This window comes from Macaca thibetana, chromosome 14 (genome assembly GCF_024542745.1).
Source record: "Macaca thibetana thibetana isolate TM-01 chromosome 14, ASM2454274v1, whole genome shotgun sequence".
Taxonomy (NCBI): Eukaryota; Metazoa; Chordata; class Mammalia; order Primates; family Cercopithecidae; genus Macaca; species Macaca thibetana.
In genome coordinates, this window is record NC_065591.1 from 9,497,943 (window position 1) to 9,505,057 (window position 7,115).

General features: G+C 55.5%; 1 protein-coding gene across 4 annotated transcripts in view; it reads right to left on the reverse strand.

Annotated features, from left to right (window-relative positions):
- Nucleotides 1-7,115, reverse strand: part of ARL2 (ADP ribosylation factor like GTPase 2) — a 218,820-nt gene that overhangs the window by 175,511 nt on the left and 36,194 nt on the right. The window lies entirely within an intron of this gene.

A 7,115-nucleotide genomic window follows, 5' to 3' on the forward strand; every position in this document is an offset into this window, starting at 1 on the left:
GTCTTTTCCAGGGGCAGCAGTCCTGGGTCGTCCTCCCCTGGTGTCTGCGGGGGTGATGCCAGCAGGGACAGAGTGGCAAGGCCGCCGGGGCAAGGTGACCAACCCTGCCCAATCCTGGTCTGCTGGGCAGTAGCTGCCCCCTGCTACCAAGAGGGCCTGGCCTGCGGGGAAAACGGTTTCCAGGGGATGATGCCCCCTTCCCTGTGTGAGGTGGGAGCTAAGCAGGAGTTCACTTGGGGTGAGAGGGGGAAAGCAGTTGGGAGAATGTTGATAACTGAGGCCTAGGCTGGCACCCCTCAGCCACAGACAGATGAGTGGGCACCTGCGGGGCCCTCGGCACTGGGTGGCGTCAAGTAAACAAGGGCTTCTGGGCTCTGGAGCCAGCCTGGGTCCTTGCTAGCCCCAAGGGCGGTTTAAATACAGGGAAGCTGGGCCTCTGAAGACAAAGCAGATAGCCCGTGACAAACATGCAAGTAAGGGTGGGGCCAGTCAGGCCCAGGTGATGTCACAGATGGGGGACTGTTTATACCAGCAGAGGGAAGGGTGACCCATTAGTGAGCCTTCATAAAAGGGTGCAGACTTGAGGTGCCATGGGTGCAGGCTGCCCCAGCCCCTCTGGCAGAAGAAGGCAGGACAGAAACGGGCCTGAGGGTCTCAGGGACCCAGGTGCGTGCTCTGCGCCTAGCCGGTGTGGTGGCGTCTGGTCCTATGACCAGTACTTGAAGTGCCAGTGGATGCTTCAATTGCTGCAGGGCTGACCGGTCCTCCCTGCACCACTCAGCCGCCACCTGTGGGCATTCGCCCTGTGCCAGGTGGAGCTGCACCCTCACAATCAGGAAGTTCACGTTCCCCCATTTCACAGAGGGAGAGTCCAAAACTGAGGACCACCGAAATAACAAAAGTGGTAGAAGTGGATTCAAACCAGGCCATCCAATTCCAGCATGCTTTCCATCGGGCTACTAATCCAAAGCACACACTAAAAGGAAAAAATGGTAGATCCCCCCAACCCCATCCTTAGACTGCAGCTGTACTCAGGGCTGAGAGACCCACATTAAAGGTTAAGAGCTGTCACTCCAGCCTGGGGTCCTGAAAGCTTGGGGCAGGGGTCACCCAAGAGAGGTGGAGCACATTAGAGAAGGCACAGAACGTAGCAGTGCCCCTGCGTGGCACAGGGAAGGCCAGAAGGGAAGTGCTGCCTGGCCGCCCGCTCTCCTTCCCTGAGCACTCCACCTGCAGGACTCTGTGGGGTGACAGAGGGGCTGTGAACCCCCTGGGGCTGCCCCAGGAAGTGCCTGCTGATCTGAGGCTTGAAAGGGGCCGAGGGCAGGTGTCTGCCACAGAGTTCATAGCCCTGGTTTCGGTTCTATAGGTTGGGGGTCATCTTTGGGCTGTGATGGGGGTTCAGGGAGGGCCAGAGGGTGTGGTCAGAGATGTGGCCGCCCACCTGGAGGGCTAGCCCCCGCGCTTGCCTCCTCCCCAGCTCCCTAGCTGGCCAGGACCCTGGGGGAGAAGCCCCCTCTTCGGAGGTTGGCCTGGGGCAAAGGAGGGGCATTGCCACCCAGCTCCCAGAGCCCCTGGACTGAGGCCTTCGGGGCAATCTGTCCTGGGTCCCACCCATGCAGCACCTCACAGCCCAGGACCCAAGAGGCAAAGGGCCCGCCGCCCACTGCCTCTGGCCATGCACAGCTGTTTTCTATGTTGCAGTTCCTTGTACAATCTCATTCAGAACAAACATTTCTGGCTGGATTTGGCTCACACCTGTAATCCCAGCACTTTGGGAGATCAAGGTTGGGGATGGGGTGGGGTTGTGTGGGGTGGGGTTGTGTGAGGCCGGGAGTTCAAGACCAGCCTGGGCAACATAGTAAGACCCCCATCTCCACCAAAACAAAAATTAGCTGAGAGTGGTGATGGGTGCCTGTAGGTAGTCACAGCTACTAGAGAGGCTGAGGTGGAAGGATCACTTGAGCCTGGGAGTTTGAGGCTGCAGTGAGCTATGATGGCACCGCTGTACTCCAGCCTGGGCAACACAGTGAGACACTGTCTCTAAGAAATTTTTAAAAAATAAACATTTCTTCTCCTTAGAAAACAAGCTAACCGCAAATCCAATCAGTGCCCTGTTCTTAATCTCAAATGAGTGTTCTAGAAGAATAGCCTAGTAAAAAATAATGGCCGCCCAGGGTGGCTCACATCTGTAATCCCAGCACTTCGAGAGGCCGAGGAGAGTGGATCACTTAAGGTCAGGAGTTCGAGACCAGCCTGGCCATTGGAAGGCCAAGGCACAAGAATCACTTGAACCCAGGAGGCAAAGGTTGCAGTGAGCCAACATCACACCACTGCACTGCAGCCTGGGCGACACAGCAAGACTCCGTCTCAAAAATAAATAAATAAAATAAAATAAATCAAATGGGCTAGTCATAGGACTTGCCCCGCCATGGACAGCAAGGTGATGACAGTTGGGAGGTGAGGACACCCGGCCACCACTCTTGTTCCTGTATCCCAGCGTACCAGGTCTGGCAGCACATGGAGGGCAGCCTTGGGGAGACCGCCCTGAGTTCAAATCCGAGCTCTGCCACTCTAGCCAGCCCTCTTCCCCCACTAAGGCTGTTTCCTCAAGCCCTAATTCAGGAACAGACGCGGCCCACAGAGGCAGAGCCCGAGGACACCCACCTTGAGTGGCCTTTGCCAAGCACCCCAGGGAGGTTAGTTGGGTGGGGTGCAGGGAGTAGGGCACCTCACCCAACACCCAGAACAAAACAGGCGGGACCTACCCTTCCCTGAAGCAGCCCGCAGACTCAGCGGCGCCTGTAGGCCAGAGAGGTGGTGGCCAAGGGGGCTGGGGCCTGGCTTCCTGTGCACCCAGAGGGACTGATAATTGTAAAACCACATGGGGCTGCAGCCGCTGCAGAGCGTGGGAGCCCCTATGGCTTTTGGAGCAGTGCAGGGAAGGTTTCTGGAAGAAAAACCAGGATGATGAAACTACCATATGTCCACCCATTTGGAGCTTTGGACTTTTCATAGGACACGCCCCTGGTGCCGGGCAGATGGGGTGGGGGAGGGGGCTGCCAGGACTAGCTGGGGTACTGGGGGGTCCGCACCCCCAGCATCTGCATCAGCTCCTCCCCAAAGCCATCCCAACAGACGCACCTTCAAATAAGAGCCGGATATCTGAGGCTCAAGGGCGGGCTTAGGGAGCTCCCCAGCTCCAATCATATTGCCGCCTGCGCTCCTCCCTCAGAGAAAGGTTGGGACGGCCATTGGTAGCCATACTGGGAAGCTCATTTGTCCCTCACACCAGAACAAGTGCAGTTCTCCATTATACACAGCAGGCAGGGCTGCATGACCCAAGGCCAGCCTCTCATGTCCTGACCTGGGTAGGAGTGGGCCACCATGCCACATGCACGTTTCCAGAGTGGTTAGCAGCAGGGAACGGCCGCCATTCCTGCCAGCCCTGAAGAACCATCGGTGGGAGCTGCTTCCCGAGGCCAGGGTTGGAGACTCTCATCCTAGACCTCCCCTTGGAGGCTGATTCTCAGGACCTTAAGGAAGGGGACTCCCCAACCCTGGGCTCAGTGGCCCTTCAATGTGGCCAGGATGCCGCAGACCCCGGCAACCTGCCTTGTGTCTGCGCTCCCAGCCTCAGAGGGCTATTCCCTGGGGGCAGACACGGGGTTCCCTGCCACTTCCTCGTGCTGGGTTCTCAGGGCCTCTCCCTGCCCCCACACACCTGCCCTCTGCAGGGCGGGTCTGAACTCAAGGAAGGAGCTCAAGGCTGGCACCACTTCCCTCCCCAGCTTCCATGCATTAGTCTGTAAAGGAGGGTAATAACTCTCTCCTAGCGTGGCCCTTGTGAAGAGAATAGATCTAAAGTCACTTGGAGATACCAAGAGGCCCCATACACTTGCAAGCTGTTATGAGCGTAACTGCTCCCCGCAGAGCTGGGTGAGAGAGCTAGTGACGTCCCTCAGTACCAAAGGGGCCTGCAGGATGAGTGAGAGGCTGCAGGGGGTAGCTGGGCCCTCCTGTACCTGGGGAGTAGTTGACCGTGGAGGAGGCATTTGAATGAAGGTATCCTGGGGAGAAGGAAAGGAAAGAGAGTGGCCTGACTGCCCGGACAGGGTGCAACTGAGGCTCTCAGGAGGTCTCCTCCTGTCAAGACTCACCCATCCCTGGCCGGGGGCGGTGGCTCACACCTGTAATCCCAGAACTTTGGGAGGCTGAGGCAGGCGGATCATGAGGTCAGGAGATCGAGACCATCCTGGCCAACATGGTGAAACCCCGTCTCTACTAAAAATACACACACACACAAAAATTAGCCAGGCGTGGTGGCGCGCACCTGTAGTCCCAGCTACTCAGGAGGCTGAGGCAAGAGAATGGTGTGAACCCGGGAGGCGGAGCTTGCAGTGAGCTGAGATCCGGCCACTGTGCTCCAGCCTGGGCGACAGAGCAAGACTCCGTCTTAAAAAAAAAAAAAAAAAAAAGAAAATAGATCTGCTGAGACAACATGGTGCCATGCCCCGGAGCTGCTTCTGGCTGTCAGGGCTGGAGGCCTGGCTGCTTGCTGAGGCTGGAATAAGCTCAAAAAGAGACTGAGTCTTTACAGACTTCCTTCCATTAGAGCTGTAAAGGAATGAGCAGGGGGCCCAACCCTCCTCCTTTATTTTTATTTATTTATTTATTTTGGAGACATGGTTTCACTCTGTCACCTAGGCAGGAGTAACCTCCGCCTCCCAGGTTCAAGTGATTCTCCTTTCTCAGTCTCCCAAGTAACTGGGACTTCAGATGTGTGTCACCATTTCAGGCTAAGTTTTGTATTTTTAGTAGAGACAGGGTTTTACCATGTTGACCAGGCTGGTCTTGAATTCCTGGGCTCAAGTGATCCGCCCACCTTGGCCTCCGGAGTAGCTGGAACTACAGGCTTGCACCACCACATTCAGCTAATTTTTAAGTTTATTTGTAGAGATGAGGTCTCACTATGTTGCCCAGGCTGATCTTGAACTCCTGGGCTCAAGTGATCCTCCCACCTTGGCCTCCCAAAGTGCTGGGATTACAGGTATGAGCCACCGCACCCGGACCCAACTCCCTTTTAAAGACAAGGAAATTGAGGCTTGCAAGACAGATGTGACAAAAACTAATAAAGGACCAGAAAGAATCACGTGAAAGGCGAGAAGTGCCGAATGCCTGTCCCAGCCCTGCCCTGAGCAGCCCTGTGCAACCCTGGCCTCAGCCCTGGAACTCAGTGTCCACTCAGCTATACTGTATGGGGATGGACAGATGGCTGGGAATGGACCTTTCTGAGAACTTACCAGAGAGCTTAAGGGACTTGCCTGAGGTCACACAGAGAGTGAGACAGGGCCCAGAGGCCTCACCAGGGGTGTCCACGAGGGGTAGCGGAGGAGAGGCCCATCTTCCCACTCAGGAGCCCTTGCCTATCTCCGGTTCCCTAATGCTGTCTGGGGTGCCTGTCCCTCCTCTGGTCTCTGGTGCCCCCGTGTGGCCTCAGTGAGCAGGCCCCTTCCTACCTCCTGTGGGCTCCACCCCTGCCCCAACTCCTTAAGGAGGGCCCAGAATCTCTGAGGTGGGAGGGATCTGAACTCCTGCCCCCTCTCCCTTCCAGGAGACCAGAGGCAATGAAGGGGATCCCCAGAGTTTGGTTTGAATCCTGGCTCCCCATGCCAGCCTGGCTGATTTAGGCAACACACCCAGACTCTGTTTCCCCAAACATTTCTCAGCCCATGGGCCCTGCATAGCTACAGGGCGGGCTTCTGGGGAGATCACATGGGAGGCAGGGCGAGTCTGAGACCAGCTTTGGGCAACATAGAGACCCTAGCTCTAAAAAAAAATTAAAAATTAACCAGGCATGGTGGTGCAGGCCTGCAGTCCCAGCCACTTGGGGAGGCTGAGGTGGGAGGATCACTTGAGCCCAGTATGTTGAGGCTGCAGTGAGCTGAGATTGCACCACTGCACTCCAGCCTGGGTGACAGAGCAAGACCCTGTCTCAAAAGAAGGCTAGGCGTAGTGGCTCATGCCTGTAATCCCAGCACTTCGGGAGGCCGAAGTGGGCGGATCCCCTGAGGTCAGACCAGTTTGGCCAACATGGCAACATAGTGCAACCCTGTCTCTTTAAAATAAATAAATAAATAATCACATGAGAGACCCTTTGTGGGGAAAAACACCCTGTTTGCTACAAACATTCATGGAACACCTCCTCCCTCAACCTGATCCTGCCCCCATCTCAGCGAGGTCTCAGTACAAGAGGAGAGGCAAACCCCTAAACAGGTCTTTTAATGAAATAACGCGTTGGCAAGTGACTTGAGCCTGTAATCCCAACGCTTTGGGAGGCTGAGGCAGGCGGATCGCTTGAGTCCAGGAATTCAAGACCAGCCTGGTCAACATGGTAAAACTCCATCTCTACTAAAAATACAAAAATTAGCTGGGTGTGGTGGCACATGCCTGTAATCCCAGCTATTTGGGAGGCTGAGGCAGGAGACTTGCTTGAACCTGGGAGGCAGATGTTGCAGTGAGCTGAGATCATGCCACTGCACTCTGGCCTGGGTGACAGAGTGAGACTCCATCTCAAAAAACAAAACATTAGCCTGGCCTGTTGGTGTAAGCCTATAGTCTCAGCTACTCGGATGCTGAGGTGGGAGGGTCACTTGAACCCACCAGGTTGAAGCTGTGGTGAGCCGCGATTGCACCACTGCACTCCAGCCTAGGGGACAGAGTGAGACCCTGTCTCAAAAAAGAGAAAGAAACTGTTGTCTAGGCCGGTGTAGTTGCCCATGTCTGTAATCCCAGAACTCTGGGAGGCCAAGATGAGAGGATTGCTTGAGCTCAGGAATTCGAGACCAGCCTGGTCAACATATCAAAAACCCGTGTCTCCAAAAAGTAAAATAAAAAATTAGCTGGGTGTGGTGGCATATGCCTGTAATCCCAGTTACTCAGAAGGCTGAGGCAGGAGCCTAAGAGGTCAAGGCTGCAGTGAGTTATGATTGCACCACTGCACTCCAGCCTGGTGACAGAGAGACACTGATTCAAAAAAAAAAAAAAAAGTGTTGTCTGAAGCCACTGATATGTCCTACCCTTTGATCTCTCCTCATGGCGCCTGGTCCATCCCA